The sequence below is a fragment of the Myotis yumanensis genome, unplaced genomic scaffold (assembly GCF_028538775.1).
Source record: "Myotis yumanensis isolate MYYU_CA2020_CCGP unplaced genomic scaffold, mMyoYum1.0.hap1 SCAF_13, whole genome shotgun sequence".
Lineage (NCBI taxonomy): Eukaryota > Metazoa > Chordata > Mammalia > Chiroptera > Vespertilionidae > Myotis > Myotis yumanensis.
Genome location: NW_027223764.1, coordinates 58551108 through 58569654, shown reverse-complemented (window position 1 = coordinate 58569654; position 18547 = coordinate 58551108).

Genomic DNA, 18547 nt, shown 5'->3' with positions numbered 1-18547 from the left:
TTCTAACAGTCTCTCCCTCTCCCTTCCTCTGTTTGAAGTCAATAAAAACATATCTTAAAAAAAGAATCAGTGAACTTGAAGATAAATCAAATGAGATTATTCAACCTGAGGAACAGAAAGCAAAACATAGAAAGAAAGAAAGAAAGAAAGAAAGAAAGAAAGAAAGAAAGAAAGATAGAAAGGAAGGAAGGAAAGAAGGAAGGAAGGAAGGAAGGAAGGAAGGAAGGAAGGAAAGAAGGAAGGAAGGAAGGAAGGAAGGAAGGAAGGAAGGAAGGAAGGAAGGAAAGAAGGAAGGAAGGAAGGAAGGAAGGAAGGAAGGAAGGAAGGAAGGGGACTTAGAGAGTGGGACTGGTGGATCATGATTAAAAGTACTACCTTACGCATAATGGGAGTACCAGAGAGAAAAAAGAAAAGGGGAAAGGAAGATTATTTAAAGAAATAATGGATGAAAACAAAAAAATCTGATGACAATCTATACTTCCAAGAAGCTCAATGAATCCACATAGGTATATTCTAATCAAACTTTTGAAAGACAAAGAGAGAATCCTGAAACAGAAAGAGAAAAACAAATCATCACATGAAAGAAAGCCTCCATGAGATTAATAGGTGAGCCCTAACCGGTTTGGCTCAATGGACAGATCATCGGCCTGCAGACTCAAGGGTCCCAGGTTTGATTCTGGTCAAGGGCATGTACTTTGGCTGCAGGCACATACCCAGTAGGGAGTGTGCAGGAGGCAGCTGATCGATGTTTCTCTCTCACTAATGTTTCTAACTCTCTATTCCTCTCCCTTCCTCTCTGTAAGAAATCAATAAAATATATTTTAAAAAAAAGATTAATAGGTGATTTCTCATCAGATACCATAGAGGCCAGCAGACAGTAGGATGACTTTTCAAAGTGCTGGGAAAACAAAAGGCTGTCACCAAGAATTCTATATCCAGCAACCAAGCCTCCTCGCCTCACACAGACACAGTACACTTAACCCAGGGGACCACCTCTCCACATATCCACCCTGCCGTCACCAGGGAGGCCAGCAGGGCCCCGGCTGTGTCTGTCCCACAGCTTCATGACCTACTGCAGGGCCATAAAGGCCCTGACATTCTCAGAGTCCTGCAGCTCCCCGAGGACATGCTCCATGCTAGCATCTCTACTATAGGCTTTCCAGGAGAGGGTGGCTTAGAGCCAATTAATGGACTGGCTAAAATAAGAATTTTAAGTAAGAATTTTGAAATATAACATACATCCTCAAAGAAACAAGGAGAATATTACAACATGAGCCAGAAAAAAGTGATAAGGAGATCGAAACTGGATGTTCTGAGTATGAAATACATAATAGCTAAAATCAAATCAAAAGGGAGGCTGAAGAGCAGAGAGAGTAGAGCCCCTCTTCACTCAGCTCACAGGATAAAATTGCTGCTCACATCTGTTACCTCATAACTGTGGGCCAACTTGCTACACTCCCTGGATGGTTCCTGAGGTTCGACTTTAAGTTGTTGGTTGCTGTTTTTCCCCATCATTTTTTTAAATTTATTGGTTTTAGGGAGAGAGGGAGAGAGAGAGAGAGAGAGAGAGAGAGAGAGAGAGAGAGAGAGAGAGAGAGAGAGTCTCTTTGTTCCACTTGTTTATTGATAGTTTTTTGTATGTTCTCTGACTGGAGATTAAACCTGCAACCTTGGCCTATTGGGATGATGTTCTAACTAACTGAGCCACCTGGCCAGAGCCCATTATTTATTTTTAATTGAAGTGAAGTTTATATAACATACAATTAATCATTGTAAAGTATACGATCCAGTGATATTTAGTGTATTCACAATGTTGTGCAACCATCACTACTCTCTAGTTTCAAAACTTTCTCACTATCTCAGAAAAATACTCCATAACTATTAAGTACGCACTCCTCATCTACTCCCCAGCCCTCATTAGCTTTTTTTTTTATGGAAAAACACACCCATAAATTTATTCTATATTAACACAACTATTATTATTTTGTGTATTTCCTTACAGCTTTTTTAAAAATGGCATTCCATAAAAAAGAATTATAATTTTGGTCCTCAGAGACAGAGAACTGAGTTTATCACACTCTGTAATAGAGAGCACATCAGCAGCCTGTGCAAGGCCTTTCTCACTTCATTTTATTTCTTTTGCTTTCTAATTTCACACCATTAGTCACTCTAATCTATGTTCATTGACATGTATGCATATACATATTCTGGAAAGATATCTAGTGCTGTTTTGTGTATCTGTGCTTTCATTTTATATAAATAGTATCATATAGGATTCATTCACCTTACCCTATATTTTTAAGATGCTTTCTTCAGAGCACTATTCTCTCTTCTCTTCAGCTTCCCTTTTGGTTTTTTAAATTTTAACTATTATGTATTTCACTAGAGGCCAAGTGCATAAAATTTTTGCACTGGGGGGGTGTCCCTCAGCCCAGCCTTCAACCTCTCCAATCTGGGACCCTTTGGGGGATGTCTGACTGCTGGTTTAGGCCTGATCCCTGTGGGACATCCTCTCACAATCTGGAACCGCTGGCTCCCAAGTGCTTGCCTGCCTGCCAGCCTGATCACCCCCTAACCACTCCCCTGCGAGTCTGATCAACACCTAACTGTTCCCTACCAGCCTGATTGCCCCCATTTGCCCTCCCCTGCCAGCCCAATTGCCCCCAACTGCCCTCCCCTGAAGGTCTGGTCCCCCCAACTGCTCTCCCCTGCAGATCTGATCCCCCACAACTGCCCTCCCCTGCTGGCCTGGTTGCCCCTAACTTCCCTCCCCTGCTGGCCTAATCACCCACAACTGCCCTCCCCTGCCAGCCATCTTGTCACCACATTGGGGTGGCCATCTTTGTGTGAGGGTGTGATGGTCAATTTGCATATTACCTTTTTATTATATAGGATACACAGATAAGGAGTTTTGACCTCCTTACCGGTGAATGCTGCATCCATTTGCAGCTAGGGTTCAAGGTCTGAAGAAGGGGCTGCACACAAATGAATACACTAGACAGGAAATATAAATTTAGAAGTCATGGGAGAACCAGGCAGAGACCTTTCTCTAGCAGGAGAGGCTCTCTGAAACCCCACACCCATCAGTTTTTATTTACTTGAATACACATTTGCCCTTTAGGAATGCAAATAGGCATATCAATGGTAAAGTTTGGTAAACAATAAAAGGTTTATCAGTTTAGGGGATTGCCTTCAGCCATTCAGCCAACAGCAGGGCAATATTATGCTGATTTTCAGCCCTGCTGAATATCAAAGTCCATTAGCCTTCCAGAGGACTGCTTGCATAAGCATACTAACTATTGTTGGTCTTTGCCTCCAGCACTTATCACTCTTTTTCTGGTTCATATTTGTAATATTCTCCCTGTTTCTTTGAGGATGTATGTTGTATTTCAAAATTCTTACTTAAAGTTCTTATTTTATCCAGTCCATTAATTTGGCTGCTTCTACTACAGGGTATTGACTTTGTTGTCTTCATTTTATAGAATTTGTGCTCCTCCTGTTGAATTTAGGGAGTGGGTTTGGTGAAGAGCCTCTGATGTTACCATCTGGGTTAGATCCTGTCCTCTTTCCATTCTTCCCTCAGCCACACTTGACTTGGCCCTTTCTCTCAGGACCTCTCTCTCTCTTCTGCAGGGCACTGATCTTTTCTAATAGTTGCTGCTCTTGGATTGAACCACCTAGACCTATGGTTCTATAACTTCAGCCTCAGTCATCAGGCACCCATCTGACCTGGCCAGTCAGAGCTCAATAGAATCTTCAGGCTGCTATTCAGTCAGGGGTGGACCCTGGGACTACTAAGGAGGAGCAGAAATCTGTAGGCACAGACAGGTGGGCCAACACCTATTTGCTACTTCTCAGTTCCTCCCTTTGTTTAGTCAGTACTCTCAAAGGTAAATGGGATTGATTGTTTAGTTTCTCTTTCTGAGAATTCATTATTGGTATATAAAAAAGCCATAGGTATTGAGGAGTATAAGTGTTAGTTCTTTTTTGAATGTTTGGTAAAACTACCCCATGAAATCATCTGGACCAGGGCTTTTGTTTGCTGGGAGTTTTTAAAGATTATTATTACTGTTTCTATTTCCTCAGTTGTTTTTGGCCTATTCAGGTTTTCTGATACTTCCTGATTCAGTTTTGGGACAATGTATTTTTCTAGGAATTTGTCCAGTTCATCCACATTGTCCAGCTTGTTGGCATATTGTTCATAGTACTTTCTTACAATCCTTTGTATTTCTGTGGTGTCAGTTGTTACTTCTCCACTTTAATTTCTGATTTTATTTATTCAGGTCCCCTCTCTTTGTTTCTTGATGAGTCTGGCTAACAGTTCATCAATTTTGTTTATCTTTTCAAAGAACTAGCTCTTGGTTTCATTGATTTTACGTATTGTGTTTTTAGTCTCTATGTCACTTATTTCTGCTCTAATCTTTATTATTTTCTTTCTTCTAGGCTTTTCTTGTTGTTCCTTTTCTTATTCTTTAAGTTGTAGGGTTAAATGGTTTATTATTCATTTTTCCTGCTTTTTTACGTAGGCCTCTAGTGCTATGAACTTCCCTCTAAGAATTGTTTTTGTGTGTTCCAGAGATCTCATTAGTGCCCCATTCATTGTTTAATAAAGCTATTTAGCTTCCATATTTTTGAATGTTTTTATTGTAATTGATTTCTAATTTCATTCCACTGTGATCTGAGAAGATACTTGATATGATTTCAATATTTTTTAACTTGTAGAGACTTGTTTTGTGTCCTAATATGTGGTTTATCTTTGCGAATGACCCATGGGCACTTGAGAAGAATGTATATTCTGCTTTGTTGGGGGTGAAATGTTCTATAAATGTCAATTAAATCCATATGATCCAGTGTATGCTTTAGAGTCACTCTTTCCTTGTCAGTTTTTTTGTCTGGAAAATCTATTCAGTGAAATCAGTGGGGTATTAAAGTCTCCTACTATGACTGTACTGTTGCCAATCTCTCCCTTAAAGTCCTCTAAAAGTTTTAAAAATATATTTAGGTGCTCCTATATTGGGTACATATATGTTTACGAGGGTTATATCCTCTTGTTGGATCAATCCCTTTAGTATTATGTAGTGACCTTTGTTGTCTCTTGTGATGGCCTTCATTTTAAAGTCTATTTTGTCAGATATGATTATCGCTACCCCAGCTTTTTTTTTCTATTTGCATGTAAACATTTTTTTCTATTCCTTCACTCTCATCCTGGGTGAGTCTTTTGGTCTCTTGTAGACAGCATATAGTTGAGTCATGTTTTTGTATCCACTCAGCTATCCTATGTCTTATGAATGGCGCATTTAATCTTTTTACATTTAAATTTATTATTGCAAAGTACTTATTCATTGCCATTTTTAATTCTGTATGCTTAGGTTTCTCTGTCTATTTCTTCTTCTCGTTCCATTAGTCCCTTTAGCATTTCTTGTAATGCTGGCTTTGTGGTAATGTACTCCTTTAGCCTTTTTTTTTTCTTTCTGAGAAGCTCTTTATTTGACCGTCTATTTTGAATGATAGCCTTGCTGAATATAGTAATTTTGGTTTCAGATCCTTTCTTTCCATTACCTTGAGAACTTCATGCCATTCCCTTCTGGCCTGTAGAGTTTGTGATGAGAAATCAGGTGTCAGCCTTATGGGAGCTCCTTTGTAGGTAACAGTTTGCTTTTCTCTTGGTGCCTTTAAGATTCTCTTTTTGTCTTTAATTTTTGGCATTTTAATTATGATATGTCTGTGCATGGGCCTGTTTGGGTTCTTCTTGCTTAGGACTCTCTGTGCCTCCTGAATTTATGTGACTTTTTCCTTCACCAGATTGGGAAAGTTTTCTGCCATTATTTCTTCAAACATGTTCTCTATCCCTTTCTCACTTTCTGCTTGTTCTGGCACAACTGCTATGAGAATATTATTATGTTTCATATTGTCCCAGAGCTCCCTTAAGCTGTCCTCCTGTTTCTTAATTGTTTTTTTGGTTCTCTGATTGAGTGATTTTTTTCTTTTTTTTGGTTTTAATTAAATCTTTATTGTTCAGATTACATTTGTTCCTCTTTTTTCCCCCCATAACTCCCCTCCTCCCAGTTCCCGCCCCACCCTCCGCCCTCACTCCCCACCCACTGTCCTCATCCATAGGTGCACGATTTTTGTCCAGTCTCTTCCCTCATCTCCCACTCCCCTTTCCCCCCCAAGAATAGTCAGTCCATTCCCTTTCTATGTCCCTGATTCATTATAATCACCAGTTCATTCTGTACATCAGATTACTTATTCACTTGATTCTTAGATTCACTTGTTGATAGATGCATGTTTGTTGTTCATAATTTGTATCTTTACCTTTTCCTTCTTCTTCATCTTCTTAAAGGATACCTTTCAGCATTTCGTATAATACTGGTTTAGTGGTGATGAACTCCTTTAGCTTTTCCTTATCTGTGAAGCTCTTTATCTGACCTTCGATTCTGAATGATAGGTTTGCCGGATAAAGTAATCTTGGTTGTAGGTTCTTGCTATTCAGCACTTTGAATATTTCTTGCCATTCCCTTCTGGCCTGCAAAGTTTCTGTTGAGAAATCAGCTGACAGTCGTATGGGTATTCCCTTGTAGGTAATTGAGTCTCTTTCTCTTGCTGCTTTTAAGATTTTCTCTTTGTCTTTTGCTCTTGGCATTTTAATTATGATGAGTCTTGGTGTGGTCCTCTTTGGATTCCTTTTGTTTGGGGTTCTCTGCGCTTCTTGGACCTGTAAGTCCATTTCTTTCACCAGGTGGGGGAAGTTTTCTGCCATTATTTCTTGAAATAGGTTTTCAATATCTTGCTGTCTCTCATCTTCTGGTACCCCTATAATTCTGATGTTGGTGCGTTTGAAACTGTCCCAGAGGCTCCTTACACTATCTTCGTATTTTCGGATTCTTTTTTCATTTTGCTTTTCCAGTTGGGTGTTTTTTGCTTCTTCACATTTCAAATCTTTGACTTGATTCTTGTGATCCTCTAGTCTGCTTTTGGAACTCTGTATAATATTCTTTATTTCAGTCAGTGTTTGCTTAATTTCTAGTTGGTTCTTTATCACAACATCGAGGGTCTCATTAGATTTCTTGAGGCTCTCATCAAGTTTATCGGCAGTTTCTAGCAAATTATTGAAAGACCTCAAAATTGCATTTTTTAGCTCTATATCCTCCACTTCTGTCATGTTTTTTTGTCTCCGCATTTTTTATGCTTTCTTGGTGCACCCCTTTGTGGTCTTTGTGCACAGTCTTGTTCTAGTTAAGCCTTGATTGTTGTAGTTAATACTAGAGGAATTTGACCACCAGGCCGACTGGCTGTGAGAATCAGCTGTGTGCAGTGGGAAAACTTCTGTCCTCTGGAGAGGTGCTAATCTAGCCTTTGCCTGAGGCTATCTGGCAAATGGCTCTGTGCAGGGCTTGGGCAGGTTGGGTCGCAGGGGATCAACAGGGCGGGTGGAGGGAGCAGTTATGGCTGCTCTCAGTCCCGTTCCCAGAGGCTCTGCTTCTCAGAACCCCAGCAACCGCTGCAAACCTCGGAGAGAAAGCTGCCCTCACGTTCCGACTGATGCCAGACAATCCCGCTTCTCCTGTTTGAGTCTGAGTCCCTAGAGACTCGCCCGGATCTGGAGCTCAGAGTCTGAGACTCCCTCCTGATTGAAAACGACAACCGCGCCCTCAGCCACCAGCCGGCTCCACACGCACCTCCGTACCTTTGTATTTTCCACACTGCGCCTCCTCTGAGCCTCGGTATGCTGTTCTCTTTCCTTCTAGTTGAAGAATCTCTCCTCAGCCAGCCTTCCTGTGGTTCTGGGTGATGTCCGTTTCATCTTTTAGTTGTACTTTTGAAGTGGTTGTTTGCGGCAGCAATCTCCGGTGTTTATCTATGCCGCCATATTCAACTTTTTCAAGTGATTTTTTTTCTACCCTGTCTTGTAATTAACTGATCTGATCATCAGCATCCCTCAATCTGCTGTGTATTCCTTCCAATGAGTTCTTTATTTGTGCTATGTCATTCATAGTTACTATCTCTTTTGTCATGCTGTTGAGCATTTTTACCATCAGTATTCTAAACTCTATATCAGATAAATTTCTTATCTCCATATCATTTATCTCTTCTGGAGAATTCTCTTGTTCTTTCATTTGGATGTTGTTTTTTTGTATCCTCATTTTGGCTGCCTGTTTGGTTTATGACTATTTATTAGGTAGGTCTGATATGCCTCTCAATCTCTAGTTCAGGACAGTGTCAAAAGCTATTTCTGACTAATTAGATTAGGCAAAGACTCAAAACCTTCAGAGTCCTGCCTCTGCTTGCAGACTGACTGGATTCAGTCTGTGTAGCCCTCAGTCAATCATCCACAGGTGTGGCAAGAGTTTTTTCCAACAGGGTGGGACAATTGCTTCTTCCTGGAGGCTAATTGTTATTCTCAGTCTCTTAATGGGCCTCAGAAACTCCACTCTGTGGGGCAAGGTGTTTTCCAATAGGGTAGGTCAACTGTCTCCCCGCCAGCAAAACCGCCTGGATAGCAAATATCTGCCTGAGAGAGATGACCTACACAGCATGAGAGAATGACTCAGTACAGGAAACCAGGGTGTCTGTCTTCTGAGCTCTAACCCCACAGCCCCCAACCCTGGCTTTTGCTCACATAACTACAGGCCACTCTGCCTACCCTCTGCTGGAGCACAAAGTGAGTGGCTGCACACAGAATTTTGTGTGTTGGCCCTATAAGAGGGTGCCTGCCTTTCCAGCTGTCTTTCCGGGGCAGACAGCAACCCTGCTGCTTATCACAGCAAGATGTTATGTGGGCATGTTTCTCAGTTCTGGTAGTCTCTTCTGGGGGGCATAGCTTGGGGATTAGACCCCAGGGTTCTCAGTGGGGCAACCTCTCACAGCTGAGATATCTCTCCAGAACTTCAGCTTTTGTTTTTGGGAGCCCATCCAGCCGTTTCATGCCTCTGCCCTTCCTACCAATCTTTATGCAGTCTCCACTTTCTGTCCTTGGTTATTAGGGTTCTCTTCAGGTAGTCTTTAGTTGATTATTGAGGATGTTTTTTTGTATCTTAGTTATAATTCCAGTTTGGTCCAGGAAGCGTGTCTGTGTAGCATTCACTTACTCAGCCGCCGTTTTCAATCTCACTCATTGTGGTTTTAATGTGTAGTTCCCTAATTATCAGTGATGTTGATAATCTCTTTATATACCTGCTTTATGGCCATTAATCTGCTTTCTTTGTCTATGGATTTACTTATTTTGGATATATTAAAATCATGAAATTAGTGACCTTTTGTGTCTGGCTTCTTTAACTTAGTATAATGTTTTTGAGGTTCATTCAAGTTGTAGGATGGTTCAGTATTTCTTTCCTGTTTATGGCTGAATACTATTCCTTTGCATATTCCTACCACAATTTGTTTATCCATTTGTCTGTTGATGGCATTTTTAAACATATTTTATTGATTTTTTATAGATAGGACGGGAGAGAGAGAGTCAGAAACATCGATGAGAGAGAAACATTGATCAGCTGCCTCCTGCACACCTCCTACTGGGGATGTGCCCGCAACCAAGGTACATGCCCTTGACCGGAATCGAACCCGGGACCCTTCAGTCCGCAGGCTGACGCTCTATCCACTGAGCCAAACCGGTTTCGGCATGTTGATGGCATTTTGATTTGTTTCCATCGTTTGGTTATTATGAATAACTAGAGGCCTGATGCACGACATTCGTGCACTGGCGGTGGGAGGCGGGGGGAGTCCCACAGCCTGGCCTGCACCCTCTTGCAGTCCGGTACCCCTCAGGGAATGTCTGACTGCCGGCTTAGGCCCACTCCCCTTGGGATCGTTAGCGCTGCCACGGAGGCGGGAGATGCTCCGCCACTGCTGCTGTGCTTGCCAGCCATGAGCCCAGCTTCTAGCTGAGCAGTGCTCCCCCTGTGGGAGTGCACTGACCACCAGGGGGCAGCTCCTGCATTGAGCATCTGCCCCCGGTGGTCAGTGCACATCATAGTGACCAGTTGTTCTGTCGTTTGGTCAATTTGCATATAGGGGGGCCTGAGGGTCAAATCCCCCTAGTGTTAACTACAACAATTAAGGCTTGGCTAGAACAAGACTGCGCACAGAGACCACAAGGGGGTGCACCAAGAAAGCATAAAAGATGCGGAGACAAAAAAACATGACAGAAATGGAGGATATGGAGCTAAGAATCGCAATTTTGAGGGCTTGCCATAAATTTGTGCAGAACCTCACGAAAACTAATGAGACCCTCAATGCTACGATAAAGAAATTAGAAAGTAAGCATACACGGACTGAAATAAAGAATATTATACCCAATAGCAGACCAGAGGAGTACAATAATCAAACCAAAGATTCGACAAAAAACACCCAATTGGAAAAGCAAAATGAAAAAAGAATCCGAAAGTGTGAAGATAGTGTAAGGAGCCTCTGGGACAGCTTTAAGCGGTCTAATATCAGAGTCATTGGAGTGCCAGAAGATGAGAGACAGCAAGATATTGAAAACCTATTTCAAGAAATAATGGCAGAAAACTTCCCCCACCTGGTGAAAGAAATGGACTTACAGGTCCAAGAAGCGCAGAGAACCCCAAACAAAAGGAATCCAAAGAGGACCACACCAAGACACATCATCATTAAAATGCCAAGAGCAAAAGACAAAGAGAAAATCTTAAAAGCAGCAAGAGAAAGAGGCTCAATTACCTACAAGGGAATACCCATACGACTGTCAGCTGATTTCTCAACAGAAACTTTGCAGGCCAGAAGGGAATGGCAAGAAATATTCAAAGTGCTGAATACCAAGAACCTACAACCAAGATTACTTTATCCAGCAAAGCTATCATTCAGAATTGAAGGTCAGATAAAGAGCTTCACAGATAAGGAAAAGCTAAAGGAGTTCATCACCGCCAAACCAGTATTATATGAAATGCTGAAAGGTATCCTTTAAGAAGAGGAAGAAGAAGAAAAAGGTAAAGATACAAATTATGAACAACAAACATGCATCTATCAACAAATGAATCTAAGAATCAAGTGAATAAATAACCTGATGTACAGAAAAATTTATTAAAAAAAAAAAAAATTTGCATATAGGGTTTTATTATATAGGGTGCTTCTATATACATTCTTGTATAAGTTTCTATGCAGACATATGTTTACATTTCTGTTGTGTATCTACCTAGGATTGGAATTGCTAGGTCATATGGTACTTCTATGTTTAACATTTTTAGGAACTGACAAACTCTTGTCCATTTTACAATCTCACCAGCAGTATATAAGGGTTCCTATTTCTTTACATCTCATTAACACTTTTTTTTTCTGATTTTAAAAATTAAAGTCACCCGAGTGGGTGTTAAATGGTATCTCACTATGGTTCTGATTTGCATTTCTTTAGCAACTAATGATGTTGCATAACTTTCACGTGCTTGTTAGAATATTTGTGTATCTTCTTTGGAGAAATGTCTCTTCAACTGTTTTGCCATTTTTAAAATTGGATATTTGTCTCTTTGTTATTGTTTTAAGAGATTTTTGAAGGCATGTTAAACCCTTTTATATTTATGATTTGTGCATATTTTCTCCTATTCTGTAGGTTATTTTTTTGTTCTTTAATAACATTGCTTGATGAGCAAAAGCATTTAATTTTAATAAATTACAATGTATTTTTCTTGTTATTTGTGCTTTTAATGTCAAATCTAAGAATCCATTACCAAATTTGAGGCCATGAAGATTTACCACAATGTTTTCTTCTAATAGTTTTATCTCTTGCTAGAGGCCCGGTGCACGAATTTGTGCACCAGTGGGGTTTCTCGGCATGGCCTGCGGGGATTGGGCTGAAATCAGCAGTCCAACACTGTCTGCGGCTCCTGCCTGCCACTCCTGCTCATCCCAGCCCTGCTGTGCCTACTGCTACCACTGCTCAGTAGGCTCGCTGCCACTCCACTATGGTCTCCAGGCTGCAGTGGCCAGCCGTGAGCCCTGCGTCTGGTGCACATCAGTCAGCTGCTCAGCACTCCCGCTGTGGGAGCACACTGCACTGACTACCAGGGAGAAGCTCCTGTGTTGAGCATCTGCCCCCTGGTGGTCAGTGTGCATCATAGCGACTGGTCATTCCAGTCGTTCCCATCATTCTGCTGTAACGGTCGCTTAGGCTTTTACATATATACTAGAGGCCTGGTGCACAAAATTTGTGCACTGGAGGGGGTCCCTCAGCCTGGCCTGCACCCTCTAGCAGTCTGGAAGCTCTCGGTGGATGTCTGTCTGCTGGCTTAGGCTCGCTCCTTGTGGGGAGTGGGCCTAAGCCAGCAGTTGGACATCTCTCTTGCAGTGCAGGACCCTTCGCTCCTTACCACCCGCCTGCTCGCTGCTCCTTAGCACTGTCAAGGAGGCGGGAGAGGCTCCTGCCACTGCCACTGTGCTCCTCAGCCATGAGCCCAGCTTCTGGTTGAGTGGTGCTCCCCCTGTGGGAGTGCACTCACCACCAGGGGGCAGCTCATGTGTTGAGCATCTGCCCCCTGGTGGTCAGTGTGCGTCATAGTGACCAGTCATTCCGCTGTTCGGTCAATTTGCATATTAGCCTTTTATTATATAGGACTAGAGGCCAGGCACACGAAATTGTGTGCAGGTATGGTCTCCAGGCCTAGCCTGTGATCAGGGCCATCTTCCTCAGCTGCCAGCAGCTGGCCCTGCCCTCTGCCGTTACCCACTCTGGTTCCCTGTTTGCCATCCAGCAAAGGGAGCCTGACGGCCGGGGGAGGGACCAAGAGATTGGCCGTTCCTGCTCGCTCACTGGCCCAACTCTTGCCATAGGTCACCCTCTGTGTGTGGGGCAACCAGCGTGGCGGGGGCCTTGGCCTGGAGCCACCTGCATCCCCTGCCACCCACCCCAGGTCCCTGTTTGCCATTGGCGATCGGAGCCTGCCAGCTGGGGGAAGGAACCAAGAAATGGTCAGTGCACCTCAGGGTAACTGGTAGAGAAGTCATTCTGGTTGTTCTGCCATTATGGTCTCTCGGCTTTTATTATATAGGATAGATACTTAGGTCTTTGATCCATTTTGAGTTAATTTTTGTAACCAGCCAGGGCTCAGTGCCTTTAGTTGAAGAGACTATTCTTTTCTCATTGAATAATGTTGTGTTGAACTGTGGCTCCCAAAAAGATATGTTGAAGTCCTAATCCCCAGAATCATAGAATGTGACCTTATTTGGAAATAGGGTTATTGCAGATATAACTAATTAAGATGTCATACTGGAGTAGGGTGAGCCTTTAATCCAATTCACCTGTGTTCCTCTAGGACAGACTCTCAGAGGGATGATGGCCATGACATGGCAGAAGTAGATTGGAGTGATGCAGCTACAAGCCAGTGTCAAGGATTAATGGCTAACACTACAAACTAGGAAGAGTCAAGAATTCCCCCCCTCCAGATTTCAGAGGGAGCATGGCCTTTCAGATACTAATTTGAAGCAACTCAAACTGTGAGACAATAAAGGTCTGTTGGTTTACAGTGTAAACTTTACACCTTCCATTTTGTGGGCCTTGGTGAAGACAGCTTTAGGAAACATAGTGCTGGCATGAGGCTGAGAGCAATCAACCCTAATGTTCTGGACTCTACCACTGGTCTATATGTTTGTTTGCCAGTACCAGTTTTAATTACTGTAGCTTTGTATTAAGTTTTGAAACTGAATGAGATTTCCAACTTTATCTTTTTCAATATTTTGGTTATTTGGGGCCACTTGCAGTTTCATATTGATTTTTGGATCAGATTCCCTATTTTTACAAAAGGCCATCAGAAGTTTGAATTAGGGAGGAGAAACCAAGATGGCGGTATAGGTAAACACCGGAAATTGCTGCCTCCCACAACCACTTCAAAAATACAAATAAAAGACAAAACGGACACCATCCAGAACCACAGGAAGGCTGGCTGAGTGGAAATTCTACAACTAGAAGGAAAGAGAAAAGCACACTGAGACTCAGAGGAGGTGTGGAAGTAAAGTGCAGAGGTACAGAGGCACACGTGGAAAGGGCTGGCAACTGAGGATACGGTTGTCTTTTCAAATCGGGAGGGAGACACAAGCTCCTGATGGCCCTGACCCCAGTTCTGGGGGAGTCTCTGGGGACCCAGACTCATACGGGGAGAAACTGGATTGTCTGGCATCGGTCGGAACTTGAGGGCGGCTTTCTCTCAGAAATGCTTGCAGCAATTTCCGGGACACTGAGATGCGGGGCCTCTTAGGGTAGGACTGAGGAGCAGCCATAGCTGCTTACTCCACCCTGTTGATCCCCTGAAACCCCGCCCCACCCAAGCTGTGCGCAGAGGCTTTTGCATATGAATGGCCCGGCCCTTTGCAATCTGAAAATTACCTAACAAACTGCAGCTGGGTCAGAGAGACCCAGAACTTCCAAAAGAAGGCCCAAGGCCCCACAGCAGCTTGCATTGCTTCACAGCTGGGCCTCATCTGGGCACCTCCAAACCACAAACAAAGAAGAGGGATCTGCAGATCTCTCCATAGCTCCTGCTGGGTAGCCTCAGGCAGAGGCTAAATTAGCACCTCCTTAGAGATCCAAGAGCCAGTGTACCCAGTGGTCAGAGTGGGACCATCCAGATTACAACTCTTCAGATCCATAAGGGACACACTCAGGGGGCAAACTCAGTGAGCACTAAAGCCCCACTGAAGCAAGTCTTGCCCCAGAAGGGTGTCTCCAGCACAGAAGTTCTCCCACTGTAGACACAGCTGATCCTCACAGCCAATTGGCCTGGAGGTCAATTCCTCCCAGTGATACCTACAACAATCAAGGCTTAACTACAACAAGACTGTGCACAAAGCCCACAAAGGGGTGCACCAAGAGTGTCCACCTCAGGTAATTGGGGAGGTTGAGCCACTGGGCCCTATAGGACACCTAGCACACAAAGTCACTCATCAACACAGGGAAGCATAAAAAATGCGGAGACAAAGAAACAAGTCACAAATGACAGAAATGGAGGAAAGCAAACTGCTGGATATAGAGTTCAAAATCACACTTCTAAGGTTTTTCAAGAATTTTCTAGAAACTGCCGATAAATTTAGTGAGATCCTCAAGAAATCTAGTGAGACCCTCGAGGTTATAAAAAAGGACCAACTAGAAATTAAGCATACACTGACTGAAATAAAGAATATTATACAGAGTTCCAAAAGCAGACTAGAGGATCACAAGAATCAAGTCAAAGATTTGAAATATGAAGAAGGAAAAATCACCCAACTGGAAAAACAACAAAAAAAAAGAATCCAAAAATATGAAGATAGTGTAAGGAGCCTCTGGGACAACTTCAAGCATACCAACATCTGAATTCTGGGGGTGCCAGAAGAAGAGAGAGAGCAAGATATTGAAAACCTATTTGAAGAAATAATGACAGAAAACTTCCCCTACCTGGTGAAAGAAATAGACTACAAGTCCAGGAAGCGCAGAGAACCCCAAACAAAAGGAATCCAAAGAGGACCACACCAAGACTCATCATAATTAAAATGCCAAGAGCAAAAGACAAAGAGAGAATCTTAAAAGCTGCAAGAGAAAAAGAGTCAGTTACCTACAAGGGAGTACCCATACAACTGTCAGCTGATTTCTCAACAGAAACTATGTAGGCCAGAAGAGAGTGGCAAGAAATATTCAAAGTGATGAATAGCAAGAACCTACAACCAAGATTACTTTACCCAGCAAAGCTATCATTCAGAATTGAAGGTCAGATAAAGAGCTTCACTGATAAGAAAAAGCTAAAGGAGTTCATCACCACCAAACCAGTATTAGATGAAATGCTGAAAGGTATCCTTTACAAAGAGGAGGAAGAAGAAAAAGGTAAAGATACAAATTATGAACAACAAATACACATCTATCAACAAGTGAATCTAAAAATCAAGTGAATAAATAATCTGATGAACAGAATAAACTGGTGAATATAATAGAATCAGGGGCATAGAAAGGGAGTGGACTGACTATTCTCAGGGGGAAAGGGGTGTTTGGGGTGCGGGAAGATACTGGACAAAAATCTTACACCTATGGATGAGGACAGTGGGGGGAGGGGGTAAGGGCAGAGGGTAGGGTAGGAACTGGGTGGAGGGGAGCTATGGTGGGGGGGAGAGGAACAACTGTAATAATCTGAATAAAGATTTAATAAAAAGAAAAGTTTGAATTAGAATTTTGAATCTATTGATTGCCTTAAGTAATGCCTGCTTAATAATATTAACCCTTTGCACTCCGCTGTCCCCTCTCAGGAGACATCGGAATTCTAGCATATCACTCGGATGTCCCCTCTCAGGGGACATTGCAGTTTATTAGTGATTACGGGGAATTGAGTTATTTCAACGCAACTTTTTGAGACATGCATGTTTCCCTGAAGTTTTATCTTGAAATGGCACAAGAAATTAAATCAAAATATCGTAAAATTACTAAGATATATACAAGAAATGTCAGCGGGTTTTGTGTCGGATTAAACAATGAACTACATATTCCCGATGTGGGACAAAGAAAACGGGACTGCATTGTGTGTTCTAACAGGAAAACACCTGGTGGCAGGCGTCAAACCACGTATTACTGTCAAACATGCACTAATCAGCCTGCAGTGCATATTGGGGAGTGTTACAAAACTTATCATACTGTACAAAATTATAAACAATAAAATATTGTATTTTTTGCAAATATACATTCCTCGATGTCACCCAATTCATATAAGTCCAATATCATTATAATACGTTACTTGGTTCCAAAATTATACTAAATAATATGAGGGTCTGTAAATGCACGTTTCCGCTGCAAAGTAGCGTCTAGTAGCTGGTAGCCAATGTCCAGAATGGTTCGGAGTGCAAAGGGTTAAGATTTTTATCTATAACATGGGATGTCTTTCCATTAAGTTATTCTTTAACTTCTTTTAAACTGTTTTGTAGTTTTCAGTGTCAAGGGCTTTTACCTCAAATTTATTAAATATTTTATTCTTTTAGATGCTATCCTATCTAATAAAGAGGGAATATGCTAATTGACCATCACACCATCTCAAAAGATGGTGGCACCCACAGCCAATAAGGAGGGAATATGCTAATTGACTGCCCCACCCTCAAAGATGGTGGCACCCACAGCCACAAGATGGCTGGCAGGCGAGGGCAATTGTGGGCAATCAGGCCAGCAGGGGAGGGCAGGTGGGGGCGACCGGACCGGCAGGAGAGTGCAGTTAGGGGCGATTGGGCTGGCAGTCAGAAGCGGTTAGGGGCAATCAGGCAGGCAGGCAGGCGAGCAGTTGGGAGCCAGCAGTCCTGGATTGTGAAAGGGATATCTGGCTGTCGAATTTTGTGTACCGGGCATCTAGTTGTAAATATAATTTTCTTTTTTAAAAAATGTTATTGATTTTTAGGGAGGAATAGAAACATCGATTGGCTGCCTTCTGCATGCCCCCTACTGGGGATCGAGCCCATATGAATCAAAAAGGGGACCTTTTGGTCCATGAGTTGACATTCAATTACTTAGCCACACCAGCCAGACTAGAATTTAAATTTCCTTTACAGATGTTTGGTGTATAGGGAAAAAAAGCTGTTTTTTGTCCCCAGTCGTTTTGTGTACTCTATGAGATTTTTTATATATACAATCATGTAATCTTTACATATAGTTTTATTTCTGCCTTTCCATTTCAGATGACTTGAATTTTTCTTGCCTAATTGCTCTGGCTAGGACTTAAGACAGTACAATGTTGAATAACTGGTGAAGACAAGAATCTTTGTACCTACTAAAGGCTAGCATTGTTTTTCACCAGTAAGGCCATTTTTATTTTTGTAAATGCCCTTTATTATGTTGAAGTCCCTTCTATTATGTGGTTTTATTGTGAGAGGATCTTGGATTTTATCAAGTTTTTTTTCCGCATCTATTGAGATGATTATGATTTTCCTCCTCCCCCATTCTTTTTTTTTTTTTTAATTGAAGCTTTTGGGTTTTTTTAAATATATTTTATTGATTTCTTACAGAGAGGAAGGGAGAGGGATAGAGAGTTAGAAATATCGATGAGAGAGAAACATTGATCAGCTGCCTCCTGCACACACCCTACTGGGTATGTGTCTGCAACCAAGGTACATGCCCTTGACTGGAATCGAACCTGGGACCCTTGAGTCCGCAGGCTGATGCTCTATCCATTGAGCCAAGGCAGTTAGGGCCATTCTATTAACTTTATGTTGAAGCACCCTTGCATTCTTGGGATAAATCTTACCTGGTCATGATGTATAATACTTATGGGCTGTTGGATTGTTAATATTTTTTTTGAATATATATTTTTTATTGATTTCAGAGAGGAAGAGATAGAAACATCAATGATGACAGAGAATCATTGATTGGCTGCCTCCTGCATGCCCCCTACTGGAGACTGAGCCCGCAACCCAGGCATGTGCCCTTGACCGGAATTGAACCAGGAACCCTTCAGTCCACAGGCCGACACCCTATCCACTGAGCCAAACCAGCTAGGGAAGGGATTGTTAATATTTTTATATCTATATTCATAAGGGACACTGGCGTGTGGTTTTCTTGTGATCTTTGTCTGGCTTTGGTATCAGGATAATACTTCACAGATGTTAGAAA